Source organism: Petaurus breviceps, unplaced genomic scaffold (assembly GCF_028583685.1).
Source record: "Petaurus breviceps papuanus isolate PSGF00001 unplaced genomic scaffold, PetGlider_PUasm1.0 90731, whole genome shotgun sequence".
Lineage (NCBI taxonomy): Eukaryota > Metazoa > Chordata > Mammalia > Diprotodontia > Petauridae > Petaurus > Petaurus breviceps.
In genome coordinates this window covers 8779923-8797755 of record NW_027187325.1, presented here as the reverse complement: position 1 = coordinate 8797755, position 17833 = coordinate 8779923, and the positions used below count along the sequence as shown (strand labels likewise).

At 39.8% G+C, this 17833-nt stretch overlaps 1 protein-coding gene across 2 annotated transcripts in view; it reads left to right on the top strand.

Annotated features, from left to right (window-relative positions):
- The window catches only part of GLI2 (GLI family zinc finger 2), a 403275-nt gene that overhangs the window by 30055 nt on the left and 355387 nt on the right, over nt 1-17833 (top strand). The window lies entirely within an intron of this gene.

Below are 17833 nucleotides of genomic sequence, written 5' to 3'. Positions count from 1 at the left end.
TTCTCTCGTATCAGCAAGTACCCTAGCATACCCAGGATGGCTGCCTAGCACAGGTTCTTTGATCTGCCTTTCTAAAAGAAAGCAACTCAAAAAGGGTTAACAATCTTGCTTTAATCAAATATATATTTGATTGATATAAATAAAAAACATATATACATATGTATCATTCACTTAGTTCAGGGGGAAAAGTCAGCACCCTGAACTTCAGAGAAAATATGAACAGAAATTCTAAGCAGGGGGTGGCTAGATGGTGCAGTGAATAGAGCATTGGCCCTGGAGTCAGGAAGACCTGAGTTCAAATGTGACCTCAGACACTTAACACACACACACACACAAACTAGCCATGTGACCTTGGGCAAGTCACTTAACCCCAATTGCCCTCCAAAAAAAAGCAAAAAGAAAAAAAAAAGAAATTATAAGCAGACAAAAAAATACAGACAGAAAATAACACAATTCAACAGACCAACAGACAGGGCTTTTAGCTGTCTGACCATTACATACAAACGTAGTTAGTTACCAGAGACAGAAGTACCAACATCTGAGTTTTCAAAGCCAGAGGGGCTCAATGGCTACTCAGAGTCTCATCTGGCCAAATCACACAACTCTTACCATGAGTGAGCCCCAAAGCAAAACCTCACCTCAAGAATATATATATACACACACATATATGTATATATACACACACACACACACATATGTATGTATATTTATACCCTTCTTCAGGGTCAGAGGACATCATAGCCTTCGTGACCTACTGCCTAATTATGAAGTAACAAAAGCCTCCCCTAAGCAGGCTTCTCTTGTTGGGCTCCAAGCAAGGCCCATGAAGGGTCAGGGAAGATCTTTAAATTCCCTTCCCATTACACTCCCATGAGAACTGGGTTCCACAAGATCCCAGTGAAATTGTTCATCCAGAGGCTTGAGTGATGCCGGCCCTTGAGATTCCCCTAATATGAAGCTGACTACAATGTCCAAAAACAGACACCCTACAATTTTAAGGGAATCCCAGCCAAAGACCACCTGAAACACTCACAATCCAGCTGTGAGACCCTTCCAGAACCATGTGAACACTATGTTCTTTCCATGTCATGTGATTTTTCAGCACTACATAAAGTCTATGACTTTTCAATTACAACTAGGCTGCCCCTTAACAATCATTTATGAAATACTTAATGTGTGCCAGATGTTAAAACTGACCTATTCTTATATTGATAGCTTTCCAATACCATATGAGTTATCAATACAATTTTGACCACAAATACACACAATATACAAATATGCAAGTATTTATGTGCATATGTGCATGAATGCATATGTATTGTATATATGTGTGTATATACATACATAATATACATACACACATACAGATACATATATAATGTTGCTCAGTCATGTCTGCTTCTTTGTGACCCTGTGGACCATATCACAGCAGTGCATTCCATAGGGTTTTTATTGGTAAAGATACTGGAATGTTTTGCCATTTCCTTCTCCAGTGAATTAAGGCAAACACAAGTTAAGTGACTTGCCCAGGGTCACACAGTTAGTAAGTGTCTGAGGTTAGATCTGAACTCAGGTCTTCCTCACTCCAGGCCCATTGGGTCAACTAGCTTACCTCCACTTACATAATGTACATATATTTATGTATATACATATATACCCATAAAATGTTTTTTGGATTTGAAGGTGAGCCCTGTTTACTACTGCTGATAACAGAAAACTAAGTATAAGGTAACGAATGAAGATGGGGGGTATAGAAGATAGGATTTCTTCATTCAAGAAGCTTTTAATCTTGCTGGGATGATTAAATTTAAACACACAGAATAATTATAAATCAGTATTCCGCATCCTCTTGCCAAATACTCAAGGGTGTGATTCAGACAATACATGCTACGGCAGTTCAGTGAAGGAAGAGAACAGGGTTGGCTTGGTGGTAAAGGTGGGCTATGTGAAGATAGGACTAGAGCTGAGCCCTGAGAAACATGTTAGACTTGAGTCAGGCGAGAAAGGGGAGGGGGCATTCTAGATGAGGAAGAGCATTATGTGAAAAAGCAGAACGAGCTTCTGGAGAGAGCTGGGAAGAAGTGGATAATGAAGTGAAAAAGTTAGGAGAGGAATGCATGGCCCTAAATATAGGAATGCTAAGTGGTGCAGTGCATAGAATGCCAGGCCTAGAGTGATGAGGAAGACTCCTTCCCGAATTCAAATTTAACCTCAGACACTCACGAGCTGTGTGACCCTGGGTGAGTCACTTAACCCTGTTTGCCTCAGTTTCCTCATCTCTAAAATGAGCTGGAAAAGGAAATAGCAAGCCACTCCAGGATCGCTGCCAAGAAAACCCCAAATGGGGTCATGAAGAGTCAGGCACGACTGAAAAACAATTCAACGGCAACAAACCATATTGAAGAATTTGTACATGCTCTTGTAGGTGATAAAGGGAGTCATTGTCAGGTCTGGAAGTTGAGTGACATAATTAGGAAGACTGATCAAACAGCAATGGGCAGCAGGGATTAGATGTGAGAGAAACTAGAAGCAGGAAGACTAGGGGGTTAAGTGGGAAAAAAAAGAGAGAGAGAGAGGAGCCTGAGAAGCCACATGCCAGGGTTCTTGGTATTATGATTGGATTCTGAACGAAGGTGTTCAGACTGAAACCTTCAGGGGAAAAAAAAAAAAGCCGTTTGATCTCCAAGTTGTCCATATGTATCAGGTATGCTTTAACTTCCTTTTTATAACCAGGAATGTTGTTTTGCACATCTCAAGGGGAGGGTCAAAATGCCTGTGCCTGGTAGGTTGCTCAGATCCCAGTATGCCAAGCCAATTCAGTTCAATGAAATTTAATTCAAACAAACATTTATTCCAATGGGCAGGACATCAGAGGCCTTCCATATTCTGTTACCAAGGAAGCAAGTCCAAGAAGCAGTTCCCTCTTGGCCTACTTGAAAAAGGAATAACTAACCTGTGAGCTAGGGCGCAAAAGTCTGAAAACCCTTAATAGTCCCAGCCTGCAGAAGGGTGGCTAGGATCCCATAGCTGTGGCTTTCATAGCATCTGAAAACAGAGTGGAATTTATTCTTCCTAGACTTGATAGCTTATTTTACAAGAGGACACTATGTTTTTTTCTGAAACCTGATTTATAGAGAATTGTCCTGAGGTTATATGAGGTAACATCAAATCTTTTGACAATTATCCCATTTTCTTCAACCTTTCCCCTTAGGTGTTCTTTTCTAACCCCATCATTATTTCTATTGCTCTCCTCAGGACCTTTTCCAAGTTCTCCACAGTTCTCTGAAGCTGTGGAATTCCTCTCCAGAAACAGATTAAAGCCCTGACCAGAGCCAAGGAAGGTGGGAAGACGCCTTCTTAATTCTTATACCCCTGTCCTATCCATGTTCCTTGGGTTGGGCTTGTAGAATTTAATAGCAGCACAGGGTCACTGAAGCTTGACCATGTTTCAGAATTGGTCCTGGCCCTTTTTTCATCTTCCTTTTATCTTTTTATCCTCTACTTTTCCTTAAAGAGGGAGAAAGAGAAAAAAATAGATGGGAGAAAGAAATGAGAAGAGGTGTGTGTGAGAGAGAGACAGACAGATAATGATCAGGTCCTGTTGGAGGCTTTAATTCCTACTTATATACTATCCTTCCTGACTTTAAAACTCTGTCACTGTTAGTATCTTCTGGTCCTTGTGAAATACTGCTTACCCTGGGGAAATAGAACTAGACTGCTTGGGATGTAGTTCCCTCTTGTAAAACACATAGTAGACTTTTGGAATAATCACAATCCAAGACTGACCACCATGGACAAAAGAGGGGTAAAAAATATCTGTATCTGGGGCAGTACATTGTCTCAGTTTCCTTAATCTTGACACTATTTATCTGCCTCAGCATTTGTTCTTGACCTACCTCCCTGTGATGGTGACCTCTTGGTTTCTTTTCTTTTGTTTGTTTTTGCTTTTTGGAGGGCAATTGGGGTTAAGTAACTTGCCCAGGGTTCCACAGCTAGTTGTTTTGTTTTTGATAAGTGTCTGAGGCTGGATTTGAACTCAGGTCTTCCTGACTCCAGGGCCGGTGCTCTATTCACTGCGCCACCTACCTGCCCCAACCTCTTGGTTTCTCAATGTAAACCTGGATGCTGGACTCTTCTGCCTACCTTATACTTCGTGATTCATTGGTTTTCTCCGCTTGCCTGACCCTACCTGTTTGTTCTAATTTTGTGTGTGTGATACCCTACATATATTATCTGTTCTTTGATATACTGGTATCTGCTTGCTCCCTTGGTTTTTACTATGGTTTCTCATATCTTGGTTCTCATGCCTGCTTTGACACTTCAGATCATCTATTAATCACATATGGTTCCTGCCTATGGAACTTACAAAGATAGGCAACATTCAGAGAATTAAATGCAAAAAAAAAAAAAAAATCAACTCACCTCGATATCAGCTGCGTAAAAAATAACCAAACCTGAGATATAGAGAGGAATAAAATTGTTTGATGTATAGGCTGTGGAAGTGGGGTTGATATCATATGCTAAGATCAGTGCCCTTGGAGTTGGGGACTCCAGGGTTAGAAAGGCAGGTAGGCAGAGAACAGAGATGGGCATGATTTAGTGATGAAGTCAACTGATCAAGAAAAATGCCTAAGTTCTGTGCAGAACTTGGTAGCAAAATAATACTCAGAAATGGGAAGTAAAAGAAAACTTAAAATAAGGACTTCACTTTATCAAGTATGAATGTGAATATTGGTGAACAAAGGAGGGGAAAGCAGAAAGATGAAATAGAGAAGGGAAAATGACTGGGGTCCAAAGAAGTTCTAGGTTGTGTTGTTGAGTTAAGGTAGGGCATACAGGATGGTGCTCCACAAATCCTTTTAGAGTTGAGTCAGTCAGCTTAATCACTGAAGAAAGTAGTTTTGTAATGGAGAAGGTGTAGAGAGATAAAGTTGTAGGAGTTGCATGTCCTGACATGGTGGAGTCCGGTGGAAATTACCATCCTGCTTCCAGTGAGTTGGGGTTGTCTTTGAAAGTTGTTATTTTTACTCACTTACATGCAAGTATCTCCAAGCTGGAGCTGTGGTTTGGGTCAGGAGGAGATAGGACACCTGCTCTCTCTCTTCCTCCTCCCATCTAGCAATCCCACCAAGAGGGTCATTATGTTTGTAGGACTTATTTAGATTACGTTACATCAAAGTTGTATGTGGACCCACTCTGATGGAGGTTTGGACGAAAGAAAGTGCCTCCCAGTTTCAAAGGGAGAAGGATGCATTAATGAAAATTAAGACCTAAAGAAATGCTTTCTTTCTTTTTTCTTTTTCTTTCTCTCTTTCTCTCTCTCTCTCTTTCTTTCTTCCTTCCTTCCTTCCTTCCTTTCTCTTTCTTTCTTCCTTTCTTCCTTCCTTCTTCCTTTCTTCTTTCCTTCCTTCCTCCTTTCTCTTTCTTTCTTTCTTTCTTTCTTTCTTTCTTTCTTTCTTTCTTTCTTTCTTTCTTTCTCTCACTTTTCCTTTCTTCCTCTCTCTCTCTCTTTCTTTCTCTCTTTGTCTCCCTCCCTCCTTCCTTTCCTCCCCCCCCTCCTCTCTGTGTGTGTGTCTCTCTCTGTCTCTGTCTCTCTTTCTCTCTGTGCTCCCTCTGAAGGGAGTTGGGGGTAGGGATGGGGAGGGGATATGATGTGGTCGTTCATGATGAGGAAGGTTGGGGGTAGAGATAGAATGTTTGCGGCGTCAAGAGAGTCTCCATCCTCAGAGGATGATTTCTTTACCCAGCCAAAGAGAACTGCTCCTAGAAAGTGTTTGTTTCCTTTATCTTGAAGGGGCAAATTAGAAAATTAGGCAAAATAGCAGTGTAAATCAAGGGCCAGTGTCTTGCCGAAAGCAGCAGTTTATCTTCGGCTCTGCAGAGGATGGCAAAGATTCATGTAATGAGAGCAGCCTGATGCCGCGGTGGCACTTAACATGTTCGGGTAATTCTGGGATGGGGGTGATGGAGGGCGGCAAACTCCAAGCTGTCACTTGGCGCCGGAGCACAAATGAGATGGAATAGCTAAAGCCATCTGGTGTAATAGTCCTTAAAGAGCCCATGTATATCACCCTGCTCCGGGCTCCCCCTCCCCAAGCGAGGCAGGCTGTCTGACCCTCCCCCACTGAGCCCCAGCCTTTTTCAGGCATGTGGAGGGGCTCCTCTTGGACTGGAACGGGGTCAAAAAGCCTTTGCCAGATTCAGCAACAAATAAATGTCAAGTCCCTGCAACTTGGACCTCTTAGTGCTAGGTAATGGGATTAGATACCAAAAAGATAGTTGCCTTTAGCCTCAGGGAACTTACATTTTACTGCAGGAATACAATACACCATTACTATTTAGTGAAAGTGCTAATCAGATTGAAGATCTTGGAGGGTTTCACTGAGAATTTGTCTGGGGAAGTTTGCCTTAAAGGGAGAAAGGAGGTGAATTTCTTGAGGTCAAAGACTTTTTTCCCTCCCCAGAACCTAGCAGAGTATTTGGTACATAGTAACTGCTCAATAAATGCTTGTTGATTGACTTTAAGAGGTGGGGGGGGGGAGTATTTTAGAGAATCAGAGAATTTGAAAGTTTCAGGGGACCTCAGCAGTCCCTGAAATCCAACCTGTACATGAAAGAAATCCTCAGTATACACAACTTAAAAGTATTTCACCATCTCCTGAGCGGCCCAGTTGGACTATTGGACACATCTAGTTGTGAGGGAAGCTTTTCATCAAACCAAGTCTAAAGTTGTTTTTCCATTTCTGCTAGTTGATCCTTATTCTAAGCTCTGGGGAACAGACAGAAAAATTCTAGTCCCTCTTTTACATGGCAACCCTTCAGAAATTCTTTAGTACAACTCTCTTGTGCTCTCTGTGTCTTTTCTCCAGGCTAAATATCTCTAGGACCAACACAAAATTTCTTAACCTAGACTTGATGTACTTTTTCTTTTATTAAAAACATTTTTGATAACTGTATTTTAATAGAAGTGGTGTTTTTGTAATTTTATATTTTTTTTGTTTTATGCATTTAAAAACTATTCTGAGAAGGGGTTCATAGGCTTTATTAAACTGTGAAAAGAGTACCTCACACACACACACACACACACACACACACAGATTAAGAATCCCCGCTCCAACTGATCCTCATAGGATGTGACGACTCTCCTCAGAACACTATTCTGAGAACACTATTCTTCTTAGATGAAGAAATAGCATTTATTGCTATGTGCCTGTCCTGGGCTACCCTGAGAATACACATACAATCAAAAGGACATTCCCTGCCTTCAAGGAGCTTACATTTTAGTGAACACATAAAGGGAGCTGAAAAGTAGGGGGAGTCCTAAGAGTCATAAATAGGGTTTGAAGTAAACCTGGTTGGAGTTCGTGCTGTCTCAAATGGATTCCAGGGAGGTGGCAGTAGTGGTTGGAGGTAGGGACCAGTTCTTAAACTGTGAAATCCAGTACGGGAAACAGTACTCCAAGTAGGGTCTGAGAAGGTCAGTATAGAGCACCAGATTCCTAACTTTATGGTTCATGAACCCCCAAGGTGTTTGTGAATAAGTATGGGCAGGGGAGAGGGGTCTGTAAACTCGGGTAGGGAAAAATAGTATATCTTTATTTTCACTAACTGAAATTAGGAATTAAAAAAATTATTCTGACAAATCCATAGGTTCCATCAGGCTGCCCAGAGAAGGGGATCCACGACAAAAAAATTTTAACAAAGTCTACTCAAGATTTATGATCCTGTGAGGAATTGGCCATAAGGTTTATACTTTGCTGGATTTATTTGTGCATTTATGTATTTGTGATTCTGATGAAATTCTGCATTTCTTGATCCTCTGTAAATCTCAGGGGGAAAATAGCATCAGTGTATATAAGTTCAGAATTTACTCCCTTCAACTAAATGTGTGCAAACTCTCCAGAAGACAAAGAATGCTGCTTTCTAATGATAGCCTTTTGAGTCAAAATGACAAAACAAAACAAAAAAACCTCCCAAAACCCAAAACCACACAACCTGGTGGCTTGGGAACACATGTACCATCTTGTTACCTGGGAGGAAATTGGAACACAAATTTGGCTTATTAATAAAGTGTCTGTAGGATGGAACTGAGAAAAGACAAGTCTGGGCCAAAAAAAAAAAAATCATTTTAAGATGTGCATTTCGGCAGGTCTTACTCCAAGAGGTGGATTCTGTCAACAAAAGTGCTTTTTGCAAGTTCCAAGCCTCCCACTGGGTCTGGCCAGCCCCAGCTTTTCATACCCCTGTCTGTTTTGTCAGGTGAGATAAGACTTTATCTACATGATAATATCTTGGCACTTAAATCACTTTCCCAGGAAAAGCTACAAGTATTCCTATAAACTTGTAGTGTTTTCGGGTCTTTTTCTGGGGATGATCTATTGGGCTCTGCAGGTCTTGCTTACTATAACCATCAAGTATCTGTTGGACAACTGCTGGGTCCCTATCCCTGTGCAAGGCACTGAGGGGAGGTAAGAAAAGAAAGAATGAACAGCAACTACTTTGGAAGGGCTTATAATTTAACAAAACAAACTAATTAATATCTGTGAAACAGAGAACAGTCTGATCAGGTGTGATTTAGAACAGACTATTTGTTCTCTTATGTATGCACATGTGCACAAAGTTAACAATAAACTTTCCATTGAACTTGGAATCATGAATTGGAGCTGGAAACTGGAGTTCTAATCCTAGTTCTGATATTTACTTACTACTTTGGGTAACTCACTAAGTATTTCTCTGGGCCTTGGTTTCCTTACTTGTAAAATGAGGGTTTTGGAGAGGATCCTTCACAGCTTTCTGACTGTAATCCTTCAAAGAAGTATATACTAGAGAGTGTGGAGTCACTAAGTACTACCTCTTTCTGGTTCTGTGACCCTGGGCAAGTCACTTAACTGCTCAATGACCTCCCTGGATCTGTACAATATAAGTTGTTTATCTATATTAAGGATTTTTCCCCCATTATGAATTCCTTACACCAGTGGCAGCCACCCACTTCCCCTATGTGCAGGGCCAAACCTAATTGTAAGTGTAAGTATATACTTTAGCTTTTATGGTATTTGCCAGCCTGTGGCTAGAGTGATTTTTGATTAAAAAGCAAAGCCTTTTGGGTCTAGGACAATGAAAGCTACCTTTCATTCCTTTCAACTTCCAGGCAATGTGTACAAATAATGCCCTGGGCTAGGGATTCCCGGTTGCTTGAAAACCTCCAGTGAGGAAGAACTCATGACCCGAAGAGGCAGCCGAAATTTAACTATAATGAGTTGACTTTGATAATGGGAAGCTAAATTGGGTGCCATTCAAGTTGGCATTCTCTGTCCTGTGTGACTCACCATTCATATGAAGACGCGACCTTCCTGCCACAGTACTTGGAGTAGAACTTTGAACACAATGAACTAGTGCTTTGGCTGTGCTGTTCTCCTGCTTTTGTGAACGAACTCAGACACAGCCATGACCGAGGCCTGTCTGATCTGTCCAAGTGGTGGGCGGACATGCCAGTGATGTTGTGGAAAGAACACTAGGCTGAGCAAAAGAATTTTAGGGTTTTTCTGATGTTCTACGAGTTGATGATTTTTAGAGTGTAGTGTTTTCTCGAAATTCTCCACTTCAGTGCTCAGGATTGGGGGTCGGGGGGAGCATTCTGATTTTTCCTTTAGCAGTTTTTCATTCAACTCCCTCACTTCTTTGCTTTTTATAGCATCCTAGAACTTGTATTGGAAGGAATGACTTGATTTCCTTTTTTTTTTTTTAAGTAATTTTGAATGAAGGAATAATGAAATGTTATTTGTTATATGCTGGGTACTAAGTATAGAAGAAGCAAACAGAAGCAGTCCCTGCCCTCGAGGAGCTTACTTACATAATAATGGAGGAAGGATGCACATAAAGAATGGCTATAAAGGGGAATGGGAATGAGACATGCAGAGGACTACATAGTTTGGAAGTGATGGGGAAGCTTAACTTTCAGAACCCCGTGTCCCAGGGACAAAATCCAAGGTTTAAGTAGGAAGGGTATGAGGTACTGAGAAGGATGACCAGAGTTCAGGCAGCAGGGTTTGGAAATGACAGAGAAGTGACTTAGAGGTGGGGGCCTGATTGAAAAACATCTAAATTTTAAATACTTAAAAAAAAAACCTCTTTCTAAACATAGACATAATCTAGTGATTCTAGACCATTGTACAATGTGATGTAATGTAATGTAATATACAATTGTAAAATTGAGGCAGAGAGGAAATATTCACCCAAATTCACAAGCTAGTAAGTAGCAGAAATGTAATTTAAACCCGGGTCCTCTGATTAAAATTCCATTCCTTTTTCCACTGCACATGTTTTTTTTTCTCTTCCCACCTGGCTCCAAAAAGCACTCACAACTGGCATCATTCAATATGGCAGTTGTTTATGAATTGTTTTGTTTTCTTCTCTGATTGTTTCCTGTATGTATATCCTTTCTCCCCAACTAAATTTTGTTACTTAAAGACAAGGACTATTTAATATACTTCTTTAGTGTTTTGTTACAGTTCTTGGGAAGGAATAGGCACTTGAGGAACATTTGCTTAATCAATGAATGGAGGGAATCACTTACTGCAATGGAAGGAAATCATTAGTTTCCATCTTTCCTCTTCTTCCTCCCCCTCCCCCCAATCCTGCTTAAAAACTTCAATGAAAGCCCCCCATTCTTTCCTTTTTTATACCTATTTTGGTAACAGAAGCTTTGGAGAAGAAATGAAGATCATTAGGACATTTAGATATGGGTTTTGAACCTTGGTTTCTGTTAAACATAGAATTAGATTCCATGGCCTATGGTTTGGGTTTGGGATTTGGGGGCCCATTTATAGTTTTTCCAGTGAATATATAAGTGGGTTGCACAATTCTAAGGCACATTTTAATGATTAAAAAGAAAAGTTTTTTGGTGAGCCACAACTGTCCAAAGCAGGGAGATGGTCCCTAGTTGGGGCAGCAGTTTGGCAGGATTGCTTCTCCTTTTTTTATTTAGGTTGGAGAAAAATAGAAACACCAGACATTTGTTAATTTGTGATCATTTAAAATATTATTTTTCATTATAAACTTAACAACATGAACATTTCAATATAAAAAGAACAAAAAAGAGGATCTTACAATTGCATAAGTAATTATGAACTTCTGTTATTTATAGTTTTTATGTGTATTTTAAATTTAACACAATAGTAACAAAATTGGCCTGCTTGCCTGTATCCCCTTCTGAACTTATTTCTATATATTTTTAATATGTATTATTAATATTTTTGCATCTTTTCCCAAAATTTTGAAGCATTTTTATTCAAAGTTTTGAGTTCCAAATTCTACCCCTTTTCTCCCTCTCTCCCTTCTCTCCTCCCTGGCAATCAGATATAGGTTATACATGAGCAATTATGTAACATATTTCCTTATTCGTCATTTTGTATGAGAAGATTCAAATAAAAGACAAAAAATAAAAGGAAGAATGTGAAAAATAGCCTGCATCAGTCTGTATTCAATCAATATCAGTTCTTTCTTTAGAGGCAGATAGTATGCTTCATCATTAGTCCTTTGGGAATGTCTTGGATCATTGTATTGCTGAGAACAGTTAAGTCATTTACAATTCTTCATCATACAATATTGCTGTTACTGTGTGCATCAGTTCATGTAAGTCCAGGTTTTTCTGAAATCATACTCTTGTCATTTCTTATAGAACAATAATATTCCATTACAATCATATACTACAGTTTGTTTAGCCATTCCCCAATTGATTGGCATCCTTTTGATTTCCAATTCTTAGCCATCACAAAAAAGAGCTGCTATAATTTTTTTTTTTTTTGCACAAATAGGTCCTTTTCCCATTTGGGGGATGTCTTTGGGATGTAGACCTAGCAGTGGTATTGCTGGATCAGAGGGTATGAGTAGTTTTATAGCTCTTTGGGTATAGTTCCAAACTGTTCTCCAGAATGGTTGGATCAGTTCACAACTCCAACAGTGCATTAGTGCCCAAGTTTTCCCACATCCTCTCCAACATCCAACTTTTTCCTTTTTTGTCATATTGGCCACTCAGGTGTGAGGTGGTACCTCAGAGTTATGGTAATTTGTATTTCTCTGGTTAGTGGTGATTTAGAGCATTTTTTTTCATATGTCTATAGATAGCTTTGATTTCTTTGTCTGAAAACTGCCTGTTCATTTCCTTTGACCATTTATAAGTTGAGGAGTGACTTGTATTTTTATAAATTTGACTCCATTTTTTATATATTTGAGAAATGAGGCCATTATCAGAAATAGTTGTACAAAATTTCTCCCCAATTTTCTGCTTTCCTTATAATTTTGGTTGCATTGGTTTTGTTTGTGCAAAACCTTTTCAATTTTAAATAATCAAAATTATTTATTTTATGTTTTGTAATGTTCTCTATATTTTCTTTGGTTCTATATTCTTCCCTTATCCATAAATCTGACAGATAAACTATTCCATGCTCTCTTGTTTTGCATCTCTTAATATGTCAATATACCTACTTCCCCCACCCACACCCCCTATAGAAGCCTTCCATTTTAACAAATACATATAGTCAAGCAAAACAAAACAACATATTGGCCACATCTGAAAAAAATGTACATTTATTTCTGTACCTCTAGTTACCATCTCTCTGCCAAGAGCTAGGAGGCATGTTTCATCATCAGTCTTCTGAAGCCATGATTAGTCACTGCATTGTTTAGTGTTCTGAAATCTTTCACAGTTGTTTTCCTTTATAATGTTGTAGTCATTACTTTTATTGTTTTCCTGCCTCTATTCACTTCAATCTGCATCAGTTTATACAATTTCAGTTCATTCTTCCTCTTTATTTTTAAACGCTAGTATCTGATTGCAGAGACTTCTTAGTTTGTTCTTTTCTGAGTGATGTGGTAGAAAGAGGCCTGGACTGGTGGGTCAGAAGACACACGTTCTAAGTCTGGCAATTCCTCTAACTAGCTGTGTCTCCTTGGGCAAATGACTTTTTCTCTGGGTCTCAGTTTCCTTATCTGTAAAATGAGAAGTTTAGATGATGAACTTAGATGACTCTAAGTATATGATCCTATGATCTCCAAGATACCTTCCAGCTCTGACATTATGGAAATCTGATACTAGAACATGACCTGAGAACTTGCTTGACTAACCAACACATGGAACTCAGAAAGGTCGGAAGTGATTTCCTGGTTGGCTGGAGGGACTAGGACTTTCTGCCAATCACCACCCTTCCCTAGTGGGAAGGTCCCATTCTATTAGTTCCACATATATATGCTAATAATTCCATATATATTAATATTATATTAAATTAATGTATTGGTAAAATACATGTAAAATCAACTTATTGAGGATACAAATCCTATAGATTTGTTGCAAAGTTACATCAACATTTATGTTAATGGTTGTAAGGGTTAGTGAAACTTTTTTTATTGCTTAATAGCAATGACTCCTGACTTTGTATTTATTATGCATTCTTTCACGTGGTACATTTGGGTTTTGAAACAGTCTAAATAAACCTGTCCCTTACGTCTTCGCTGCTTATGTGATAAGGAAGATGAAATGATTTGGGAACTTTTTCTTTTTTGGGACGTGGGGGACCTTTTCTTTTTATGGGCAGGTGGTCTTAATGTTTCACCCAAGATAGGATCAGTGATATGTGTTGTTGCTATTAGTGGTGATGGTTTGCACAGTTGTTCACACTTTTTCTCTTCGTGCTTTTGGTGACCACCAGTGTAATAGCATGTGAAAGATGGCTAAGGATACACTAGGAAGCAGACCATGACCCTGGAACTGAACAGAGACAATTGATCCACACAGAAATTGAACTAGCAACAGAAAGATTGGCAGGCTTCTAAATTAAACAGTTACAGAGCATCTAAGTACTAAACTGCCTTTAGGATTAGGGAGAAAGGAATCCATTCCATATAGCAGTCCTCAATGATAAAGCCTTGAGAGTTCCAGGGGACCACAAGCTCAACCCTATGATAAGGCAGCCAAAAAAGCTGTTCACTTCTTAGGCAGCATGAAAAGAAGTATAATTTTTAAAATGGGGAAGGGTGGCTAGGTGGCGCAGTGAATAGAGCACCAGCCCTGGAGTCAAGAGGACCTGAGTTCAAATCCGGCCTCAGACACTTGACACAAAAACTAGCCATGTGACCTTGGGCAAATCACTTAACCCCAACTGTCCTCCAAAAAGCAAAAAAAAAAAATGAAAATAAAAAAAATGGGGGAGACCATAAGTCCTTCTGGTTCCCTGTCCTGGTTAAGTCAAATCTAGAGAAGACTGTATTCAGTTCTGGGCTCCACGTTTTAGGAAAGACCTTCCTTGATGAACTTGGAGAATACCATCGGAAAGTGCATGGCACTTGTCTTCAGGAGGACATGCTGAAGAGGTTGTAGACTTGTCTTGTTTCATCCTAGAAGCTCCTCTGAGGATAGGGACAGTGTTATTATCTATGGTTACATTTACAGTGCTTAGGACAGAGCTTTGCACAGAACAGGCAGAGTTAATATTTGGCAAATTGAATAGAGTAGCATGGAGGATAGAGCATTGGACCTGGCAGCGGAAAGACCTGAGTTCAAATATGGTCTCAGATACTTAATAGCTATGGGACCAAGGGAAAATTCCTTAATTTCAGTTTCCTTATCTGTAAAGTGAGGATACTAATAGCATCTATCTTCCAAAGTTGTTGTGAAGATGAAATGATATAATGTTTATAAGGTGTTTTGTAAGCTGCAAAATACTGTTGTTATTATTATTATTGAATGGATTAGACTGGCAATAAACATACTCTTGAGTTCTCTCTAGTCCCTTTCCCAATCCTGATCCTGAAATTTTACAGTACTACAAAGGAGAGAAAAGGCATATTGCATTTTTTACAAAAATTGCTTGCTAATTTTGATACTTATTGCTAGATTTCCTTTAGGAATGCCTCGATTTCTTTTAGGTCACAGTTATATTAGCAAAAGAGAGGAATTCATAACTGATACTGAAAAAGCTATTTTGAAAAGCAAATTTGGATTTTAAACAACAAATTTTTAAAAATCCCTTTTCAAAAATCCCGACTAACATTTATTCCTGCTTTTACTGTATTTTCAAAACAAAAGTGCCTTGTGGACAAGGTCTTAAGTCTATTTCAGTACAATGCCCAAGTTTTCTCTTACTTAATTGGATGATATTTCTTTGCATCGTGATGTAGAAAGTTCAGAAGTTCACAGCATGGATGGAAAGGGGGTTTTGATGAGTTATTCTTGTTGTTGTTAAGCATGTCTGGAGTCGAGTAACCCCTAGTGAACTTGTAGCCTTCAGTCCAGCTGCAGCTCTTCTATAAAATCAGAAACAGAGAGTGCTATGGGCCTGAGTCATTCGGCCTCTTGGCTGTCCCCAGGGTATGGGCCTCTCTCCAATACAGTCTGGAATGCCTAATGAGCAGGTCCACCTGCAGACCTTTTAGAAAACCTAGCCAGTGAGCTAATCCTCTCCTAGGAAGAGGAAAGATTCAGGGGCACTTCCCAATTCAAGGCCTCTCTGAAACCACACTCTCTACTAATCTGGCTACTATAGAAGTGGTATGCTTTGATAATTGCTTCATGTAAAGAAAAACTGAACAGAGTTGGAGAGGGTCCCCAGTAGGACATTGGAAATGATCAAGGGCAGTGAGGGCAGAGGTTGCTTTTTGAGGGCAGACTAGAGATTAGGATGTTTCAGTCCTCAAAAACAAATGCTGAGAGGGGAAATTATTGAAAATTATAAAGGCAGAAGAACCAGAGACAGGAGGACCATGTTTAGGCAAATAAAAGGAAGTTTTGTTTTAGACCCATAATTTCATTACCCCTTATAAATGATTTGAGTTGAGGATAGAAATAGATTTTTAGGAGGTCTAGTGAAATTGTTGGATGATCATTGCATAATGACTTTTTAAGGAAAACTAGGGTGTTTGTGTCATGTCTCTAGCCTTTGAGGTCTACAGGAAAAGTGACAACCAGGGACAGAATTGATAGTGGATGGACCATTAAGTGTGGTGGAGCAGTTCTATACTCCTATGTTCACTTGCTTCTCTAAAATCACATTATTCTACTTGCTAGCTCTCACAAAGAAATAGAATCTGGTTATGGGCAGTTTAGCATCTGATTGGTCAATAGGCGTTTATTAAGGGTTTACTATGTGCTGGACATTGTGCTAAGCTGTGCATAGAGATCGAAAGACAAACATGCAACTGCCCCTGCCCTCAAGGAGCTTCCAATCTATTGGGGGAAAACCAATAAGTATATATACATAACTTTTTGGACTAGATTAGTGATTTCATTCAATCACTAATCCAAGTAGGGAGCTCCCAGGGAATACAGGTCACACCAATGTTACATGGTAGAGTCTTTTTTTCTCTTTGCTTTTTGGAGGGGAGAAGGCAGGGGAGTTGGGGTTAAGTGACTTACCCAAGGTCACATGGCTAGCAAGTGTTAAGTGTCTGACATCAGATTCAAACTCAGGTCCTCCTGACTCCAGGACTGGTGCTCTATTCACTGCACCACCTAGGTGTCCTCATTGAAGAATAGTCTGGTGTAGGGAGAAATGTCCAGAGTCACATGAGTCACACAGAGTCACAATTTGTATCAGAGACAGGATTCAAACTAAGGTCTTCCTCACCCAGAGGCTAGTGTGTTATCCTTTGCGTGATTCTGTCTCAAACAATACACAAAATACACATGAAATAAATCAAGGTAATATAAGGGAAAATGGGGATTCTGAGAGGTGGGTGTAAGGTAGGCAAGAAGTCCATTTTGGTGTGTATAGGGGTGTAAAGTATAATATGCCTGAAAGGCCAGGTCGAAGTGAGGTTGGGAATTGTTTTAGATGCCAGAAAGGAGTTTGTAATTAATCCTCAGTAAACTTCAGTGGCTCCCAATTACTTCCAGGACCAAATACAAAATGCTCTCTTTGGCATTCAAAGCCCTTCATAACCCAGCCCCCTCCTACCTTTCCAGTCTTCTTACACCTCATTCCCTAACATCTACTCTTTTATCTAGTGACATTGTTTTCCTTGCTCTTCAGCAAAGATGTCAAGGTACCAGGCACTTTCTCTGGCTGTTCCCCATGCCTCTCCCTCTTCAACTCCACCTACTGACTTCCCTGGCCTCCTTTAAGACCCAACTAAAGCCCCGTGTTCTACAAGCTTTTTCCCATCCCCTCTTAATTCTGGTGCTGTCCCCCTCTTACTTATGTCCTATATATTCTATAGATAGCTTGTTTGTATGTATTTGTTTGTTTGTCTCCCCTATTAGATTAACATAGTCTTTTTTATCTTGTATCTCCAGTGTTTAGCACAGTGCTGTAGCTCCAATGCAATATTCACAGTGACCATGGTCACTATAAATATACCTTCATGGTCTCAATCACAAAATATAGTAGACTCTCCATATAGAAGACACAAGAAAAACATTTATTCAGACACCAGAGAATCCCCAAACCAGTAAGCCAATTCCATCATAGTAGCAAAGAAGTTAATAAGCTACAGCAGCACAGAGAGCCACAGCATCCTTTAGCCTTCCCACAAACCAACATTTACTCACAAGCCTAACTGTCTGTTTGCCTGCTGTCCTCTCTCCTCCCACCATCTAGCTGTTCTGATTCCCAGTTTCCTCTGGCCTCTGCTCTGCCCTTCAGCAAACTCCTCCTATCACAGGCTCCATGTGGTTACATTCAGCCTATTGGGGGCAGAGTTTATTTTCAAAGCAGGAAAGGTCTTCAAATTCCCTTAGACTTATTAAAGGGCAGGGAAGATCTTCAAATTTCCATTTCTGTTACAAGTGCCTGCCACATAGTAGGTGCTTAACACATGCTTATTGACTGACTGACTGACTATT